Genomic DNA, 22033 nt, shown 5'->3' on the forward strand with positions numbered 1-22033 from the left:
CCACCCCCAAGATCCTATATGTATGTGTAATGAGAGTGTGAATAATGTGAATGTCTAAGTTGTGGGATAAAATTGAGGCAGAGGCAGCCAGAAGGGGACGGGGGGGGGGGGGGGGGGGGGGTAGCCTCCTCTGCACCCTGGTGACATACCCCCACTCCAAGGCCCTGCATGTGTGGGTGGTTGTGGAGGAGCGGGAAGAGGGAGGCAGCTGGAGATGGGGAGGGAAGGAAGGGAGGGGCAGGTAACCCCTCCCTGGGGCCAGCTCCCCCGCTGACCCCAGTAGGCACTCCCACCCTCCGCGACCCGCCAGGGAAGGGGGGCCCAGGCCCATCAGACCGGGGCCCAGTGCAGTAGCGCCCCCCGGCTCCACAGAGCCCTGGACAGTCCACCCAACCCCACCACAGAGAAAACTGCACCCACCCCACCAACCACACATCTTCCAGACTACATAAGACGGTAAACGCCCAGGCTGAGATCTTCCTCCACCTCTCCTGTATCTCCCCCTCCTGCAGAGAGTTCCTGAGAGAAGAAAGCTCCTGCAAGATGTGACCATCCCCCCCACCAGTTGAAGAGCCCCCCAGGCGGCTCGATGCACCGGCGGCACCCACTCTTATCTAAGTCTTTTGTAACCAGAGGAACCACCCGGGGAAGGCACACCTTACGCACCTTACAGTCCTAAAAGCTAATGAGCTTATTGTTTTGATCTTTACTCAACTGTTCATTAACACAAATATCATATTATCCAATTACGTGGGAGCAACTTGGTGGATATGCACACATAGAATTAGTTCAAACGGAGCATCAGAATAAGGAAGAAAGGTGTTTTAGGTGACTAAGACTGCAACAGTAACTCAAACAAGCATTTACTGCTAAAAAAAAGCAGAAGAGCTTTCCTGAACACAGAACACATAGAACCTTGAAACAGATGGGCTGCAGCAGTAGAAGACCACAATTGGTGCCACTGTCACATAAGAACAGGGACACAAGGCTAAAATGTATGCAGTCTCACAAAAATTGGACAATAGAAGATTGCTATGATGTTTTCTGGCCTGAGTTAACTAACCAGAGATGCTATTGGTAGACAAGCAGAGGAAGATGGCCATAGTGATAGATGAAGCCATACCAAAAAGGACATCAGGAAAAAGCAACACGAGAAACTTAAGAATAAAAAGGTCTGAGAGAACAGTTCCACAGTTCAGTTAATGGGGAAACACTGATTATTCTAAATATTAATTCATGTATTTTCTGTGACCACAGTAAATCTACCAGTTCATTCCCTTCTTCACTTTTTGTGTAATATCTGTTAATTGTTTAAAGGGTTCTGCTGGTCTTTGAAGGTCAAAGAGAATGCAACCTGCAAGCATTTAAGAGCTTCTGCAGGTAGGGTAATGCACAGGAAAAATGCCCACATACTCATACAGATTGCAACATGCTACAGAACCAGGCTCGCTCACAGCCCTGATAGGCTACTTTGTTGCAGTGAGCCCTAAGCACACGCTAATCCGTGATCGTTAATCCTCTGCAGACAGAACGGTGCTTGCTGTGGACCGTGCCAAAGTGGCTATTTACGCGCAATTATCGCTACAAACTCGCTACAGTGGGTGTTTGCATACATGCACTGCACGTCTGGGTGACCTGCCTGTTTCTGCCCCCCTCTCCCCCACCCACCGCCTGTCCATTGGGCTCCGTGATACTTCATGGTGTTTGTGCCATCTAGGGTTATCCGCCGCTCCATTGCAGTCTTTCTGGCGCAGATTTCGCGTCTCGCCATCTGCTCACTCTTGGACTAACTAATAACTTCCGAATCACTGAAAACAAACAAGAAAGTTTTCTTCTGGACTTACGGCCTTTACTTCGTTTTAAAAGGAGACATTCTTTCTGCTTGGATAAGTGTTTAGGAACAAAAGAGAAGCAACCGATTCCAAGGACGTGAACACTAGTAATTACTGCACCGCGGGGGGAAAAAATAGACAAACGCCTATGCCATGTAGCTGCACTCTCACATGGAAATATGCAGACGAGCCCACACAGCAGCGAGCTAGTTATTTTTACTTAAAGGGAAAAACTACAAAAAATGCTGTGAAGCTCTGTGTCGCAGCTTGGCTCCCGGCAAAAGCGCAGGTTTTTCCAGAGCATCTGCTGGTGGGGGGAAAAATTGTCAGGAGCGAGAGAAGAAGCGATATGCGGCTGGTCGGGCAGTTGCTTTTGCAGTTCCTCTTCTGGAATTAGTGCATGAATGGGAAGGGAGCGGCTTTAGACTCGAAGCAGGGAAAAAAAGAGTGTACCGTTTAAAGCTCGCGGCGGCACATAATGGATACTTTCCTGCCCTTAAAGGTAAGTCGAAACCTTAAATGTCCGATTCGTGCAAGAGTTCTGCCTGTCTTACACTACACGGGGATTGAAGATGCACTTAACAGTTTTATTGCATTGTCTTTTATGTATATGTGCTGCGTCTATTGGTTACAAATCATCTTTTAGTGTGATTCTAATACACCGATGATGGATTTAAACCCAAGTGATACATCATTCGATTGTATTTGCGGAATTAAGGCAGGCGTTGTGTTAATTCAGTGAAGAGTGGCTCACACTTCTGGGCAATTACAGGTATTCTCAGAAAGTAACTTGATCGGCGGAGAAACGTCGGAGCTTTACGCTGTGTTTTAATGTATTTTTACGTTTCTTTATTGTACCTATGTAGAAAAATAACACTGCGCTTGGACATAAGGCTGAGAGGATGGGGAGTTGTGTCCGATGCATGCTAATTCTTGGTGTGCATAAACGTGCCCCTTTTGCTGGTCTGCAAATGTGTGTGTGTGTGTGTGTGTGTGTGTGAGTGAGAGAGAAAAAGAAAGAGAGAGAAAGAGAGAGGGGGGGGGGATTGAGGGAAGGAAGAGATTAGCCTACTCTTTCCAAAACGTCCCCCTGTGATTACAGTAGGCTGAGACGTTTATTAAACTCCCTTTAAGTTACACGGATGGACTGGTGCTGCTGCTGCGTGTGTGTGTGTGTGTGTGTGTGTGTGTGTGTGTGTGAGAGAGAGAAAGAGAGACAGTGAGAGAGAGCTAGAAAGAGAGAGAGAGAATAAAAGGTTTTAATCGCATGTCCGATATGTGCTGGTTATCGCCAACGAAAATATTGGTTTGGCAGGTACGCAAATGCGGGAGTGTGTGTGTGTGTGTGTGTGGTTAAGGGATGGCCGCCATGAGGCTCCAACGCCACCACCCACTGTAATCACCACCCTCTTGTGGATTACTTGGCAGTTGCGGGGACGGAGTACGAACTCCGTGTCCGGAGGTGGAACCTGTTCCGCGGCCGCTGAAGTCTTTTCAGCACCACGGACAGCGCAGTCAAACTGCGCCCAGAGGGAGCGTTTCCTTTCCACAGAGGGATTTGTACTGATATTTTATCGACATCGATGGCTGCGCCCCAACCCAGACTGTCCCCACCATGGAGAATTTCTTTCCAGCACACAGAGTGAGGAAGTTTCTGTAAAAAGAAAATAATAATAATAAAATAAAACAAAAGGAAATCATCTACTGTAGAGACCCAACAGCCTTTACTCAGAAAACAACAACAAAAACAAGCAATATTCTGATGCAAAATGACTCATTGACAGGTGCGCCACACCCTGTTTATTCCCAGAGCCACGTAGGCCTAATTTATTACAGTCCATCTCATTGTCCAAATGTGCAATGTGTCTGAATGGAGCAGGAATAGCTAATGTAGGACTAATATGACCATTTTTCAGTCATTACACTGTCCAGGTGCTTGTGTTTAGATAAAGAGAATTTGGAAAAGCTATCTATTATGATTGTTTATTTAGTATTGGTGGTGGCATAGAGGTGATGTTTGGACATCAAATTGTTCTGAAAATGGATGGTTATGAAAATCACTATCTCACAATGTAATCATTGGATTATTTAAAAAATAAATAAATAAAAAATCAAGATTGCTCTGGTGAAGAGAGAGCCTTTCTTACAAAAAAGAAAGAAAGAAAATCAAAAGAAATCCCTGTGCATACTTGAAATAAATCCTAAATAATAGGCAGAAGCTATTATTTCATTTGATATCTAAGTCATAACTCTTTATAAACCAAAAACCTATGAAGGCGCATATTATTCACTTGAAGTCTGAGTCTGTTTGGCTGATATACCCCTGGACTTGCTCACCATCATTCACTGGCTCTCAAGAGAAATGTCTGTCTCAATGCTATGTTTGCTATTCTCTATTGAGGTCATTGAACAAGTGCCCTCATTTATGTTGTCATAGTGTTTTCATTGTCATTTGGTACTTTATACTAAATGACAATGAAAAAACAAAACAACAACAAATAAACAACCTTCTCTATGCCTTGTCAAAGTTACTGTACAATGACACTGAAAACAGAAATTCACATTCTTTATGTGTGTGGATTAATAATCATGGTTAAATCAGTTTGCACTGACAGTAACAATAAACAAAGAGGAATAGATTCTGATTTAAACAGTGGTAGATTCTAATTCAGGAATAAATTATCTACTGCAAACCAAGGCCCGCCCACTTTAAGGAACAGAAAACACTCATATGCTCTAACCCTGAATGCATCTGTGAGTGAATGGCTCTACTCAGCCTCAGCAGTTACACACTTTCTCATGTGGCTCGTGAAGAATGACGTCATTACAGGAATTGTGATGTCACTAGTTCTTTTTTTGGTTTAGACTGGGTGTGGTGAGTGTGTAGTGTTGAGCAACTGTGTTACAGAAGAGGGCCCGGCGTTTGAAACACATGGGAATGTTTCTGCTAAAGGTGTTAGAATTCCTTTTTGGAAACTGTAGGATCCAGGATTTGTAAGGCATTAATCTTAAAACTTTAATTCAAATTATTCCTTCAGTGTTGTTAATGCTTGGCTATCAGCTAACATGCAGCACAAGGCACATAGCTGTTTGCCTTCAATTATTGCTTTAAGTTTAGCAATTTGAAGCTTTTTTACATTCCTTTAACTGATATGCATTCCTTTGTAGCCAGAAAACAACAAAAGCATGAATTGCTTTTGTGTCTTTAGCTGCTCATTGCTAACAGTCCCAACAGAACTGTCAGCAGTGCTCATCTGATATGTTGATATCACTAGCATTTATTGTCTGTCAATGCTTGATGCCAGAATGACGCTGGAGGGCTAATGCCTTCTGTCGAGACTGCTTGGTGAAATTGATAGGCCTGCTTTGACAAATGAGATAACCTGCAATCGCAGGGAAACACAATTTACGAGTATGGCAGATGGATGCTTAGGACGCACTCAGAAGTAGGGCAGCTTTACCGTGGGGAGAAGCTCAACGTGCACAGAAGGCTCACAGAGAACGTTAGAAAGTTGTTGTTTTGTGAAGGAAATTATGAGAGCGATGTAGGAGGAATGACAACTAGAGGACTTTTTTATTAAGCAAGGCACAGGGAAATAATAGAGAGGGGATCAATTCCTGTTAGCGTAAGTGGAATAGCTTTTATGGAGGGCAATAGCAGTTCAAAAATTAAGTGGAAAATAACTTGGGATTTAGCCTTAAACCCTCTGTGGCATCTCATCTGCTATGTGAAGAAAACTCTCCCTCATGGCTTCTTCGCTCACCTTCACCAACAGAAAGATGTATGGATGCACAGAATGCTGAGGAAATAAAGAAAAGGATCTAAGCTTGAAGCTGGGAGGAGTGTAAAGGCAGTCAGATACGTTTGATCTCTGCTAAAATAATGAATGTACAGAAAAGTAGCACTCAGGAAGAGAGTGCAGCTGCAGGGCATTTTCATGTGCTTTCTTCACCTCAAATTGCCATGCATTACAGGGAGACATTTCCCTAATGAATTTAATCATCACTACTGTTGTCACTGTGTTGGTCTTTTGTTTGCATTCATGTTGACTACAGCCCAGCTGCTGGAGTGCGGCATATGTGCAGAGTGAAGCTGACACTTGATGTAGTGTTTGGAGACATCAGCTGTTGGGGTGGAGCCCCTAGATATAGCTCCAGCAATTCCTTTCTTTATTTTTTTCCTGGCGTTGCGTGTTTGTCTTCTTGCTTGCTCACCTCAGAACACAATGGTCTTTAAATGTTATCTAACTTCTCTAGATTAGATGGAATATGTGTGAAAAACTGATATCCATTGAAGGTTTTAAGGTTTCTTTACACTTGTTCAGCTGTGATTTGTTGTTTGTATAATGGACACCATGAATTACGCCCAATGTCATGTGTAAAAGTTATTCTGGTTTTCATCTGTAGAGTCCTATGCCTTCATCACTTATTCTTTTCAGTTTTTTGACACAAACTACAAATATCCACCCATTAATAAGAAAAAATCCAACAGCTTTGTTTCCCACTTTTGCTTGCAACCATTATTTCCATCGCTTCCTTTATCGAACTACTATTAAATTCAGTTTGGTACACGTGACACATCAGTGTTTTGAGAAGAAATTGCAATTAGTAGCTCTCAACATTAAAAAAAAAGTCTGCTGTTGTTTTACCAATTGCCTCCAAAGTCTCAGGTGTGGCATCTGGAGCTTCCCACCGGCAGAACTTGAATGAAGTAACCCAGAGGCCTTTTCCAACTCAGTAGAATATAGTTTTGCTTTTATGTCCATTACATCACACCTTGAGAACCACACAATTTAAATAAAAGACCAAGTAAAGACACTGTTGAATTGATATTTTTTATATTGTGCTAAAATATATAGATATATAATCATTGCCTTTATGTGTCCTAATATGGCTATCAATATGAAGAAAAGGCCAGACAGTCAGATGATTTATTTTCAACCTTCTAACATTTCCTTTATCTGTGTCTGTGCTGACAAAATGTGCTTTCTTTATTTAGAGTGCAACAAAGAGCTCTGTCTTGTCTTGTTTTGTCGTGCAGTTTGGACTTTTGTTCGAGCGGGGTTTGTGCCTAGATAAACCCAACAGACACCTTAATGTTGACAGCAATATACAGTACAGTAGTTATGAATATGACTTATGGTCACTCAGAGGTGATGTTTCAATTATCTTGAGGAACCTGTTAACCACACTTTGCCTTCTTTAATTTACAGATTATCCTCGATTTGCTAATTATAAGAAGAATATCTAAAAAACGTTCCAATTGTGACAATTAAGCTTTTTATGTCCTGTTTTTGGATTCCTATCAATACTGTCTGATCACTGTTTATTTTGTTATCCATGGTGCATCCTGCCTTTTTTTTGCTTTTCCACTTGTCTTTAGTCAGCCAATCACAACAGTATACACACTCCCCTGTTTCCACTTTCCACCTACCAGATTGTCTTATAAATTGCAGGAATCAAGCTTTACGGCTCACTTCCTAGTGCTGTTTCCTTGTTTTCCTGGATGATTTTGGATTTACTTGTTTGTAATGTCCAGTGTTTGGGTCCTTCTCTCCAAAACCATTACATTATATCTAAACTGGCCTGAATGCCTAGAAGAAAACTCTCTGTAAAGCAAAACCATTACTTCCTGCTTAAGTACTAAAACAGGATGTACTATGTCCTTCATGTACTGAGGCAATCACTGTGACTTTATTCCTCAAGTGATTTAGTACTTGTGATGGACCGAGCAGCGAAGGAAACTTAGGCACAGGTTAAAGTCAAAAAAGGATTTTTTTATTTAACCCAAAAACATAATTGGTTAAATCATGCAAAAAGAGTCAAAATCTTGGGCCCATAAAAGAGGTCAAAATAACAGCCCTCTACTCAAAGTTAACAAACCATACTGGTAACTCAAACAAACCGACCTAACTTAACCAGACAAAGGGGAAACTTAAATAGTGGCTGATAAGCCCACAAAAAGGGGTAAAACACACAAAACCTAACTAATGACATACTGAACTCCAATTCCCCCCCCCCCATGGTCCCGAGTCATGGAATGAGCCAGTTTGCAGCTTTCCATCAAGGCTCGCTCCGCCCCTTTTCCACCTCTTGGGTCCTCAATCAAGGGACTGGAGCAGCTGCAACTAAGGTAACTCAGAAAACAAAGATTAAATTATACATAACAGTGTAAACTAAAATGTGCATACTTATTTTAGAATGCAGTGTTATGTGGATATGTGAATTAATTCTAAGCCAAAACCAGGCATTTATTGTCCTGTAAATTAATTCCTATATTTAAAGACAAATGTGAATGCAATGTATAAGCCTCTACACTAACATGGTGGGTATTACCACTGTGTAGCTGTACATGCAGCCATCACAGTACCTTAACATTTAATAAATTAACCATATATTACTTGCTAGGCCACAATCTTTCCTCAACCTTAATGCTAAGTGCTGGTATTTTCAAAAAGCAGCAATCAAAAAATACTGCTGGTGAATAAGCCGCAGTTTTTTGTTTGTTTTTGTGGGGGTAAAAGCACAGAGGTTTTGGAGGTCTTGGAATCCGGTATGTTCTCATACATACATGTAAAGCCACTTAATGAAGAAGGATGGAGGTTTGGAGGTTACCGAGTTACTAACATTCAGTAAAAAGGCCTCCTCATTTTTGTTGAGTTTTTTTTTTTTTTAAATCTCACTCATGAGTGGTGGTGCCAAAGGAATTTTAAAATATGACAAGTCTCCAAGTGTCTCTTATCCTTAGAGCATAGGGTCGGACATTAAGACTGGTGGAATGATTAGTGATTTTAGGGAAATGTTTCAGGGGTTTTTTAATATATGGAAAAGCAAGTTAAATCCTAAAAATGAAATAAAGCAGTGTGGGCATGGTTTTTCATTGTGAACTGTCTGACAGATCGTTAATGCATTATTTCAATGACGGAGCTCTTTCCAAAAAGTATTCTGTAAAACATCTACATAGTGCTAAGTTCCCATTGAGAGAAGTATTTTTAGCACAAGTTTTTAGTGGATATTTGCAGGAGAACAACGACTTACTACATATGAGATGTCTGAAGATGAAATGCCTGCCATACACCTTTCATCACCTTTAACTTTTCACAAAGAGCCATTCTATTGCATCTGCTATATCACCTTACTGCGCTGGATTGGGGGTTGGCCACAACACTACTCTGATGTGGCTTCTTCTTGCTGGTCACAGCTGGAAGCTCTTGACTCTAGAGTATATCAAAGTGAGCTACATATTGTGGAAGGTAGAGCCATTGTGGAGCTTTTAGAGAACCTCAGGGAGCTTGCACAGGCGACGGCTCCCTTCCTTTGTGAAACACAAGTCGGAACATTAAGATGTCACTGCTGACTAACCAATATGATCGTAGGGACACAGATAGCAGAGACTGCGGATGCGAAACTCGAGAGCAATTCAGTGGGAAGTGGGGTATTTTCTGGTGACATGATTATAGAACTGGTATGGATGACAGCACGTCTGGGATATGACTAAAACTCTCGCTATCACAACTAAGCACTTTAAATACATTAGGAAAAATTACACTGCATCAGATTACAAAAGGTAAATTCATCTTATAACCTCACTCCCTCCCTGCTCTTTTATGTTTCCCATTCTTCTCTTTGTTTCGATTCCAGACCCAGTAGGACTGTAAAGACTGAGAGTTGGCATTTTAGTTTCACTGTGACCCTTTTCTCCCCTCCCACACGAATTCCCTGTTGTTGTTACTGCTGCACTTTTGAATACAGTGGCGCCCATCATTTAATGGTGGGTTCATTCATCACAGTCAGCAGTTCTAGCCCACTCAAGCTACAGGATTTCAACTAACTTTTACATTTTAAAAGCCTGTGAGTTAAGCCTTTTGCTGCTCACACAACGTTCAGTAGAGCTGATAGACTGAAAGTAAAAGGCAGTCATGTGGGTTCCAGTGTCTCATACAGGATAAAAATATGCTTTATGGGATATATGCTATTTTGTTTTCTTTACAAATACAGTATGTCTGAATATTTGATGTTCGTAAAACTGAAAGGAAAATGGAAAAGAAAGCCGAGTGTTGCTCTAAAGACTTTATATTGTTACTCTCTGTGCCTTCAAGTCACACTCTAGAGCTGACTGTAAGATGGATTTCCATCAACAACCTCGAAGTGTAATGTACCCTTGCCTGTTACAGTAAATTACAGCTCACAGACTCTGTGGATCACAGCCTCAGAGGGGAAAGGTGGCAAACATGTCTGCCAACATGGCGATTAGAAGTGATTATCCCTGATACAAGACACATTTTGCTTCTTGATGGTAAGAGTTGTGGTTGTGCTGGTGGCATTGTCACAAATGTCCCTCCTTTTCCCAACTTGTTTTCTATAAAAAATACCCCTACACCAGGGTCAACTTAATTTAGCATAGCTGTAGTTTAGATGAACAAGGTCAAGATAAAAGCTGATCTTAGTGCCACCTCACATGAGCTGTTGGCTCAGATGCTCCATCTATCGGTAAATATTAATGTTAGCATAACCTGTGAGTGAGCAATACATTATTTAGCGAACTCACTATATATCATTAATGTATAAACAGGCTGACAAAACTGTGTTTGTGTTATTTGAATGCTGCTTGTTAAATTTACACCTACAAATTCCTTGACTTTTTTCCTGCTGCACTGCAAGAAAACACAGACACTGCTGAAGTTATCACCAAAAGCATGACAGCAGCTCCATCAGGATTGCTCCTCTTACTTGCTCATGTGCAGTGGGCCCCAAGGTTAGCAACAAAAACTGTTTAGCTCCAGAGATCTAAAATGGAGAGCTCCTCGTGCCGCTGTGGAGTGATAACATTCAGGCTCTGCTGGGGATGTCGCTACAGTGAAGGAGCTGTAATTTAGAGAGGGGCTGGAACAGCTTATCTTCCTAAGCCCCTGAGCAAAATAAAGAAATAGTGAGTGCGAAAAACACACACACACACTCACACACACAAAAGACAGAAGTAATGAGTCATTGGCATTGGCAAACGTGTGAAATCACTGTCTGGATGAAGGTCTGTGGTCAAAGAGAGAGCAGGCCCACTTATTATTCACAGTAAGACAGCCAGAGTCGCCCAGACTGGCTCCAAAAAGGTCAGATGCTACTGCACATAGGCAACTATCTTTACTCTGCTGCAGAGTTTGTCAAGGTGGTAAATGAAAGAAGAAGACAAGAAATTTGTTGCTCCGCTTGTTTTTCTATAACAAAGTTGTTAGCCAAGTTACACAAGGAGCATTATTCTTTTCATGTTTTCTTGACATCTTTTCATTCCTTTTCTACTGCACCTTAAATCCCATTTGACATGTGCCACACAATATTCTTGAGCTCTGCGGTATACATTTGTGTTCGTTTGAGTGGAATTCTCAGGAGTTATTAGCATATTTTGTGCAGTCGGTAGCGTCATCAACAAGTACGCTTCACAAGGATGCAACTTTAAGTGTTTATTATAATTGGCTCTCAAGATTTTAGTTTCAGAGTTGTCCATGCTCTGTTATAAATTGCAGTCATTAGGTGGAAAATGTCCCAATTCTGCCTTAAAGTTGAAGTTCCGTCTCAGCGGCGTCTTTGATAAATTGATAGCAGGTCTTTTAATCTCGCCGTGCTCCTTTCGGGTCCTCCCCGATGATTGCTCTCTTGATGGGTTCTTTGCAAAGCACCGTCCTTGTCTCACAGCAGTGAGTTTACGTCTCATAGTCAGCATGAGCCTACAGTATGCACACAGTGTTCCCTCTGCGCTGCTTTTGAACACCAACCTTTCCTTTGCTTGTTTATTAGGCATTCAGTTGAGAGGAATTGTGAAGCTTCAGACAGTAAAATATTTTTCCCCTTATAAATCTCTCTGTGTTACAACAGCACACATCTGAGTGGTTTGATTTTATTGATTGTCACTGGAAATTGAGTTTGACGCACACTTCCCCCCGTTTTCTTTGACAGGACTTATCTTGATAGAGTGTAATATAGATGGGGTTGCAAACAAATTATCCATATTCAAATCGTTTAGTAAAATAATTTCAGGCTGGTTACATTTGTGCTTAGTACAGAGTTGTCTTTTTCAGTCACCCCAGCAGTCAACCATTATGTAATCTCTTCTTCAAAGTCCTCAAACTCAGTGTGTTTACTGACATGAAAAATAATGCATTCTAAATGCAGTTCTAAAAGCAGGCTACAATGCAGAAGATTAGCCTCCGAGATAAAGGGGCTATGTTACATGCCCCATGCTCTCAGATGTAATATTCACACAGCTGTTCTATTTAACTCTGCTTCCATTCATTGTTTTGTTTTTTGGGTTTTTTTTCTTATATGCATCTCACTGTTAAGGTCTCACCGCAGCATCTGAATTAGGTTTAGGGTAAGATTTATACTTTGCCATTACTACATTTTTATTCTTTTCTTTTACAGACATTTGTTAGCTATCTGGCTTCGGAGTTTTCATGTCCACCTTGCCTCACATAATACAATTTCATTAAATGTCCCCTTTGCGTCAGCGTTACAAACAAGGTATCTTTTGGGGCTGGAACATTTAACCACCAAGAAGTATCAGGTCTGTAAAAATCTGCAGATTTATCAGCCACCAGATCCTGGTTTGTTTCCCATTTTGGACCTTTGTGCCCTGCACTTGTTTATGCTTTCTTTTCTCTCTTTCACTAAATCTTTTAGGTTTTCCTGCTTTTACTTTCACTTTCAGTGACTGGGTTAGGAAAAGGATAATTTTAGGGTGAGATAAATGATAACTTAGGAGACAGCCCATCCCAATATTGCCATAACCCAGTGTCCTGCTGCCTAAGGAGATGTTGAGACAAGGCAGTGGTGTTACAACAAAGTCCCTTATTTGGCCCCTTGTTTTCTTATTTAGTCCTGTTTCTAAGCAATGATAATATATAGATGTGCTAACAAACATTGGTTTAACCAAGTCTAGCTGATATTGTTTCTATAATATGAATGGAGTCATTTAGCTTGCATTCTTCCCTTTAACTGTAACTAAGATGTGTTGCACTGCATGGCTTGTGTTCCACATGATTACATGAAGTGGTGTAATTGTGCCGTAATTAGTTATAATAAGCCGCTGGCAAGCATATCCTGGGATGAAGAGGAAACCGCCAAAAATAGGAAAATTAGGTGAGTGCTAAAGAATGTAACGCCTTGGGCCTCGGGTGATCATTTTGTGCTTCTGCAAATTTCAACACAAACAGCATGTTTCACTGACAGTGTAAAAAATAAAATCAGAGCAAAAACATAATTCACTGCTGGAGCTGAATGTGTGATAGCGAATGCCAACTGTGTCCCAGCCTGATAAACTTGTGGTTATGGGCCATATCAGTCAGGATACACAGTTTAAAGTAGTGGCTGTGAATTGTAATTGAGACGTTGAAGTTTTTGCTACCAAAAGAAGATCAGTGCCATAAAAAGAAAAAAAGAAACAAACAATATCTTAGAATTATGTCTCTGCCTTTTACCGGTGAAGCAAACACAGAGGAAAGCCACACAGCCTCAGGCGATGAGCCTGTATAATCCCACAGCAGGCTATCCTTTAGATGTCAACAGGCTCAGCAAAGCCTCAATTTGTTCCTGGTATGAAGTGGGTGCTGAATAGATATACAAAAAGACAGGAAGAACCCCTTACTCTCACACACACAGACGAACTGATGGAGAAGGTAAAATAATTATTTGAACAAATAGTTACCCGATGAATATTTAACAGTGATTAGTCTGTTTTAATGCAGTAGTTTAAGAGTGGCCTTAAGGTCTTACTGGCATTTAATCTACTGACATGTTGTGGCCACAAGAAGTCCGTATATGCTGACTGAACTCCTGGGTGTAATGTTCACGTCAGTGACTCTTGCAGAGTGTTTTATAGCTCTTCCTAAAGGTCACTGCTCAGGTAGAGTAAACTGACAAGTGACCATGGGATTTTATTTTAATCCTGCACCGAGGACACATTCATTAAAACAATAAATGATGAATAACACTAAAAAGTTGGATTAAACCTACCTCATAACAGTTATGTTTATGGCTGCTAGATGAACAACTGGTAATGCATCAGCTTCTCCTTTAGATCGTGTACTTCATAGGAGAAAACTGGTTATAACAATATCTGTAGAAGTGTAAGACTCATAATGGACAGTTTAAAAATTACAAAGGAGTCTTTTCTGCCCAAAAGTCCAATTGACCTAATAGATTCCTACATTAGTCTTTTAATGTGTTTTAGTCTCTCTGGTGTAGACAATTGTGTCAGCCTTATCTTGAATGGATAGACTTACATGCTATCTTAAAGATGCACTTACCCTTCAGAACAATGCTGTGCATGCACTTACCCCCGGTCACATTATTCCAACATTACCTACATAGCTGGTAGTTCCATTAAATTAAGTGTTTGATTTGTCTGAGAAGTTCAAAATTAATCAGTTGAATGTTCTAAATTTTGTGCTCAAATCATTATTAACACTCATGACACCCAATGAGTGCCATGAGTGTTATAATGGTCCAACACAGTCGATTGAAGGCAACACTTAATGGATACATCAACATAGATACAAAAGTCTTTCATACATATTAGTTATATCACTTTAGTATGGATATGGCAAAAAGTGGTCCAGTGAGTTCATTCATTAATCTCTACTATAGCGTGTTAGATTTTCTTTTTATTATCCCAATGCAAGTGCTGACCTTTTTGAAAAAAGGTTACATCTCTACATTAAAGTTTTATACCTTGTTTTATTCACAAGGAGAGGAAGGAAAATGTTCTCTTAAAACATATTCATTTACACACTGACTGGACCTGAGACTGTGTGAAATGGGTCAGACTTTCCCAGTTTTAGCTCCAACCGAACCTATTTGCTGTTTTCTGAAGTAGGACGTCAAAGAGTTTTAGTTGTATAGTATCTGACAACAGGTTTCTCAATGCATTGGAAGTAGTGGTTAATACAGCTTTGAGCTGCTGGCCTCAAGCAAAAAAACATGAAGAGCGGGCCATAAAAGTCTGTTAAGCTCAATTCTGTTTACCCTCATTCTTCTAGATTTGTTTTCATTTTTTAACTTTTAGTTTTGAGCCAACACGCCGTGAAACCATCATCTGGGAAAATATGTTGGGTTGAAATGAAGGACTGCTTGTATTCCTTGCTGAGCCTGAGGGTGTTAAAAGCTGTACTGAAACAACAGGAAGGCTTGAGATTCTTCTGACTCATACGAAAGCACAGACTGGTCATTCTGTTAGACCGTCTGAACAGAGGGTGCAGTGATTCAGTGGTTACATACACCTGAGACCTAATGGAGGAAATATGAGAAGCGAGCAAGAAAATGCTCATTTTCTCTTTGACTTCTGTGAAAGACTTTCTTTTTACATTTTTTCTTAATATGAGGATTTTATAGGTAGAGGCGTTCATTATACAGCTCTCCACACTCAACATGATCCTTTTGCAGAGATTCTTTTTAAAAAAAATAGCCTTAAGCACTGTACAGTGTTCTCTCTGAAATAACTTGATGAACATACCAGGAGATAATCAGTGAACAATGTCCTGCTGACCCTGAGCTGAGCTTTACTTTATTCGCATGATTCAGTTTCACTAAAAGGCAAATTATCCTCAAAACTGCTGCTTCATTCTTCTGCTTTAGTAAATTGCTAGTCCTCTGCAACAATAGCTCACAAACTGAGATTTTCCATACTGGCAGAACAAAAAAAGTGTCACTTAATCCATCCATCATGCAGCTCATTTTAGAGGAACAATTTTTCGCCTGCATGCTCTTTTCTGCAATGCACTGCATGTGGGGCAGTCCTGGGGTGTCGACTGCTTCTTGCAAACAAGGCACCTGCTGATCTTAGGCAAGCACCAATCCCAGTCTGTCTAATCGGTTTTTCATCCTCTATTGAGGATGGAGAAGCCTCATGCATCATCACTGAAGGTTCCTCTCCAGTCAAATCAACAGCTTTTTTAAAATTTGATTTTCAAATACATGTGACATTAAAATGTAGGTTTTCTTGAGAAAGAAGAAACTAAAGAACATGTGAAGAAGACACAGCTGTACTTTTTTAAGTAGCTCTGACTAAATCTAAGAAGCTGCAATGACTTTACTCATAAAATCTGTTTTGTGACATTTCTGGAATAGCTTTGTGAAGTGTGAGAAATGCCAGCGAGCAAAAACTCTAGTTTCCCTTTCCGTCTTTATTAAAAATGTGAATTTGGATATTTATGTATTATGAACAAACAGCCCAGTGGATCTTTTTCAATTTCTCTAGATAATTTAAAAATATATCTCCATGTCACCATTATCAGGTCAACGTTGCTCTTATCCTTTCAGTCTTTTTCGGACCAGTTTATAGATGTTTTCTAGGGAAAGTATTTCATTTTTAGTATTATATTATTATACTATATTATTTTTAATATTATTTTAGTTCACACAGAGACGATTTGTTTATATATATATATATATATATATATATATATATATATATATATGGGGATGTGGCGTACAACACTAGAGGCCAACTCCAAGCCCATAGCACAAGTCACCATCAAGTGTGGGATCTACCAAGGAGATGCTCTGTCCCCACTGCTGTTCTGCATAGGCCTGAACCCCCTCAGTGAGATCATTAACAAGACTGGCTACGGATACCGACTACGGAACGGAGCAGTTGTCAGCCACCTCCTGTACATGGATGACATCAAGCTGTATGCCAAGAGTGAACGAGACATCGATTCACTGATCCACACTACCAGGCTATACAGCAATGACATTGGAATGTCGTTCGGACTGGAGAAGTGTAGTCGGATGGTAACAAAGAGAGGGAAGGTAGTCAGAACTGAGGGGATTGAACTACCAGAAGGCAACATTGCAGACATAGAGGACAGTTACAAGTACTTGGGGATCCCGCAGGCGAATGGGAACCATGAAGAGGCCGCTAGAAAAGCTGCAACCACCAAGTACCTGCAGAGGGTCAGGCAAGTCCTGAGGAGTCAGCTGAATGGTAAGAACAAGATCCGGGCCATCAACACGTACGCCCTGCCCGTGATCAGGTACCCTGCTGGGGTAATAGGCTGGCCAAAGGAGGAGATAGAAGCCACTGACATAAAGACAAGAAAGCTCCTTACCATGCATGGAGGGTTTCACCCCAAGTCCAGCACCCTGAGGCTGTACGCTAAGCGGAAGGAAGGGGGCCGGGGACTGGTGAGTGTCAGCACCACAGTCCAGGATGAGACAAGGAACATCCAAGAATACATTGGGAAGATGGCCCCAACTGACCGAGTGCTCAGTGAATACCTCAGGCAGCAGAAACCCAAGAAAGAGGAGGGAGACGAGGAACCAGCATGGAAGGACAGGCCCCTGCACGGTATGTACCACCGGCAGATAGAGGAGGTGGCTGATATCCAGAAATCCTACCAGTGGCTGGACAAAGCTGGACTGAAAGACAGCACAGAGGCACTAATCATGGCAGCACAAGAACAAGCTCTGAGCACAAGATCCATAGAGGCTGGGGTCTATCACACCAGGCAAGACCCCAGGTGCAGGCTGTGTAAAGATGCCCCAGAGACAATCCAGCACATAACAGCAGGGTGCAAGATGCTAGCAGGCAAGGCATACATGGAACGCCATAACCAAGTGGCCGGCATAGTGTACAGGAACATCTGTGCCGAGTATAACCTGGAAGTCCCGAGGTCAAAATGGGAGATGCCCCCAAGGGTGGTGGAGAATGACCGAGCTAAGATCCTGTGGGACTTCCAGATACAGACGGACAAAATGGTGGTGGCTAACCAACCGGACATAGTGGTGGTAGACAAACAGAAGAAGACGGCCGTAGTGATCGATGTAGCGGTTCCGAATGACAGCAATATCAGGAAGAAGGAACACGAGAAGCTGGAGAAATACCAAGGGCTCAGAGAAGAGCTCGAGAGGATGTGGAGGGTGAAGGTAGCGGTGGTCCCCGTGGTAATCGGAGCACTAGGTGCGGTGACTCCCAAGATAGGCGAGTGGCTCCAGCAGATCCCGGGAACAACATCGGAGATCTCTGTCCAGAAGAGCGCAGTCCTGGGAACAGCTAAGATACTGCGCAGGACCCTCAAGCTCCCAGGCCTCTGGTAGAGGACCCGAGCTTGAAGGATAAACCGCCCGCAGGGGCGTGCTGGGTGTGTATATACACACACACACACACACACACACACACACACACACACACACTAGTATATATATATATACTAGAAAAAAGTGCTTACTGTCCAGTAGTACCTGAATCATATTTCCAGTAGTAGAGAAATGTTTCCTCGTGTTTTCCAACTAAAAGACCAGATCTTGCTCAAAGTGGCGTGCAAACTCAGACAGCAACATTGGTGACGGTGTCATGGCAGGAGATTGTGCTGTGATAAAACTGTGGAGGTACTTTGATTTCGGTGGCGCTGACAGCCTTAGCTGGCCTCTGCTGCTTCATCCTGCCTCTGGGCTCTGACAAGATTGCAAAGAGAGCTGTTACTGACTAATAAACACTACATAGGGCCAGCTCTGCCCAGACATGGCCTCAGAAACACACTGCATCTTTGTACCCAGGCCTGAATTGATAACTGTGGTAGTTTGGCTTCAGACAAGGCTGATGTTCAGCTATGTCAAAGCTCCCCTTCTTTCGCTTACTCTCCCCCAGCGGCTGCTCTGATACCCTTTAACGTGCTTAATGCCATTGGCATTTATGAATGGTTAGAATGACCTTTTAGATTGGGCTGCAACTGTTTCATTATGTTTATTCACTAGCAGAAAGTGTTTGTTGGGGGAAAATCTGCTATATGAGCTGTACTGAGGCAATATTTATTTCTTGAAGGACCAAGAAACACATTATACCTTAAATGAAGAAATACAACCCCACTGCTTTTGAAATTGCATTACCATTTCAGTCTTAATGCTTTACATAACTTGGAGCACGGTACACCATCAGAAGACTTCACCAAGTATATTAGTGTGAAGTGGTTGTGTAAACATAACATATTGGTGATGATTTAAAGATAGGAGAAACAGGCCCGTCATGTTCTTTTGTTATAGCTCTGATAATGGCCCTATGCAGAAAAAAGATGTTCATACACTCAGGTGAACAAGTTCAGCAGTGCTAGTGAAACAAAGAGAAGACACTGATCTCCTGCTGCCTAAAATTAGGAATCAGATTATGATTAGAAGTCAAATGGATTTTCACAGGGGTAAAATGAGTTCAATTACTTATGTTAATGGAATTTAACTGGTGACAGTAGAAATGGAAAGGAGATGCTTTAAGACTGGCATTTGGCAGGTGCCTAGCAAATAATCTTTTTCAAGAATACTAGTCAAAGCTTGAATCACTTTTTCTTGTATATATGAATAAAAGCACAAAAAATGAGCTACACACTTTCATGTGTAGCTTGTGTGAATCTTGTGATGTTTGCATGAGGCAGATTCTCTTTGCACAGCTTATATTAGTAGGTACAAACCAAGGTCATAAAACTCAGTGAATCAGTATGCATTAAAATCACAAAAAGACATTCCTATTATTCAGACATAAAATACCAACTTAAATCAATCACTCCACTCCATGAATACATAAAGAGTTGTTATATTTTATGTGTGTAGAAATATTCAGGCTTACTTGAAGGTAGTTCTTAATCAAACATTGTTTTTCAAATTTATAGTGTGTAGCTAGCAATAGCTTGCAGTGTGGTTGGCATACACTTTTGACAAAGAAGGGTTTTTTTACACCCCATGCCCTTCCTGACAAACCCTTCCCAGGGTGACTCCTCCTGATCTTGAACTAGGGATCTTGTGTCTATTAGGCAAACGTGTTAACCAAACTGTGAAAGTCTGCTGTTATTCTAAGTAAATAAAAAGGGTCACTTCCTTCGCTGTCTGGAGATTTCGAGATGTGTTTAAAAGAAGCAAGTGTCTGTAAAGGGAAACAGGAGAAAGAAAATTGGACATGCTAATTTCATCAAAAGTATAATACAATATTCTAAATGCTAGTGCAATATGTTTAAGCTAAACATTACATTAACAGCACTAATAAATACTGTAACAGGATTACGAGTATAAAGGATCACTCTGGTTCCATCCCCAACCACACCTGCTTGTTTTTGTTTTTTTCACAAGTAATCCCCTCATTATACTGATTATTATTGTGGGGTCTTTACCTTACAATATATAACCCCTGGCGGCAGCTATTGCGATTTGGCAGCATATACATAAAATTGAATTGAATTATACTGTTTGAAATTCTACCTTAAGCACTGCAGCTGTCTCATAGCACCACTCTGTTGACTTAGCTGGTGACGCTAACATTACTTTGCGCTGCTAAAGTTGAGAGAACAGAGTCAGTTATTTGATATCCCACACAATGTTATTTACTTCAGTTTTTTTTATGTTAAAAAAACTGCACTTGATAAATTGAAGAGTACACATGATTTGGTTTTCATTTCCTGTTTACCCTTGTGTTAAATGGCAAAAGGCCTGTATTTGTATAGCGCTTTTCTAGTTCCTAAGGACCCCAAAGCGCTTTACACAATCAGTCATCCACCCATTCACACACACATTCACACACTGGCAATGGCAAGCTACATTGTAGCCACAGCCGCCCTGGGGCGCACTGACAGAGGCGAGGCTGCCGGACACTGGCGCCACCGGGCCCTCTGACCACCACCAGTAGGCAACGGGTGAAGTGTCTTGCCCAAGGACACAATGACCGAGACTGTCCGAGCCGGGGCTCAAACCGGCAACCTTCCAATTACAAGACAAACTCCCAACTCTTGAGCCACAATCACCCCGTAGTCCTACTTCCTGCCTTGGTTCCCTGCCCTTTTATGCCCCACCTGTGTCTCATTAGGTAAACACCTACCTCAACATACAGGCAGGAGTGGGCAACTCCAGGCCTCGAGGGTCAGTGTCCTGCAGGTTTTAGATGTGTCCTTGATCCAACACAGCTGATTTAAATGGCTAAATGACCTCCTCAACATGTCCTGAAGTTCTCCAGAGGCCTGGTAATGAGCTAATCATTTGATTCAGGTGTGCTGATGCAGGGTAATGTCTAAAACCTTCAGGACACTGACCCTCAAGGCCTGGAGTTGCCCATCCCTGACATACAGTAGCCTACATCCTACTTAGCACTCCATGTTTGGAGGTTTTCCTATCATCACCAGTCAAGCTTTCCAGGCATTTCTTTGTGTTCTTGCTCATTTTATGCATGTTTGTGCAGGACTTTGAAACTTGAGCAGCAAAACAGAACATCATTAATTTTGTTTCCACTGTTGTTTCTTATGTTTAGGTGTACAAAAAAGTCTTTGATATACATGGTTGTAAATAATGTTAAATAACATGACTTTCCTTTTGCATTCATAGTTTATCAAACTCTCATATGGAGTGATTCAATGTAAACCACAGATACGGTATGAAACATAAGGGGATCTAAGAATATATAGTCTGTGGGCTAAAAGTATATCTTACTGGTTGGATGCAGTGTGTGGGAATACAGAAAGATAAAAGGAAAATTAGTAAAAGAATAGTAAAAACTTTATTCAAAAGCTAAAAAGGATTGTATAGTCCTATATTGTCACATTCATGGATTTTATTTTACTCTGAAGTGTTTCTTGAGATATTGATTGATCCAAAATTGCCCATAGGTGTGAATGCACGAGTGAATGTGAGCACGAATGGTTGTCTGTCTCTGTGTTAGCCTTGCGACAGACTGGCGACCTGTCTGGGATAGGCTCCAGCACCCCCCGCAACCCTGAAAAGGATAAGCTGAAGCGGATGGATGGATGGATGGATGTTTCTTGAAATCATTCAGTGGCAGATTGTTTTCTATATGGAGATGAAGCTTATTTATCTAACCCATCTTACATGAAAACCAAACATGTCATTGTATGCAGTTGTTTATTTAATGGCAGAGAATAGAAACCTTTCTACATATATTTCCACATATAAGGATATAAAATTACCGTGATATAAACATAACATAATAAATACTGATATTGTGTAAGTTATGTTTGTCTTGACCTGATGTCTTTAAACGACATGTTGCAAAATGTATTTTTAAGTAGTTTTAACATCATACACGATCTGTATATTTCTCGAGCTCACCTCTGCATAAAAAGCACTGCTAAAAGAGACTAAAGACACAAAAAGCAGAAAATCAATCCTTCTTTTTCCCTCCAGCTCCACTTCTGAGTACAGAAAAATCTATGTTTACTGGAAACACC

General features: G+C 41.3%; 1 protein-coding gene across 6 annotated transcripts in view; it reads left to right on the forward strand.

The window, feature by feature from the left end:
* The window catches only part of LOC309696053 (leucine-rich repeat and fibronectin type-III domain-containing protein 2), a 255686-nt gene that overhangs the window by 101716 nt on the left and 131937 nt on the right, over positions 1-22033 (forward strand). For 5 of the 6 annotated variants that reach the window (XM_082517124.1, XM_082517126.1, XM_082517123.1 and 2 more), the window contains exon 1: positions 126-2334. The exons of the other annotated variant lie outside the window; for it this stretch is intronic. The gene's annotated coding sequence lies outside the window, so the exon portion shown is untranslated. Of the gene's footprint in view, positions 1-125; positions 2335-22033 lie in introns of those variants that run through there. 6 annotated transcript variants of the gene reach the window in all.

This window comes from Aulonocara stuartgranti, assembly GCF_965226115.1.
Source record: "Aulonocara stuartgranti genome assembly, chromosome: 19".
NCBI lineage: Eukaryota > Metazoa > Chordata > Actinopteri > Cichliformes > Cichlidae > Aulonocara > Aulonocara stuartgranti.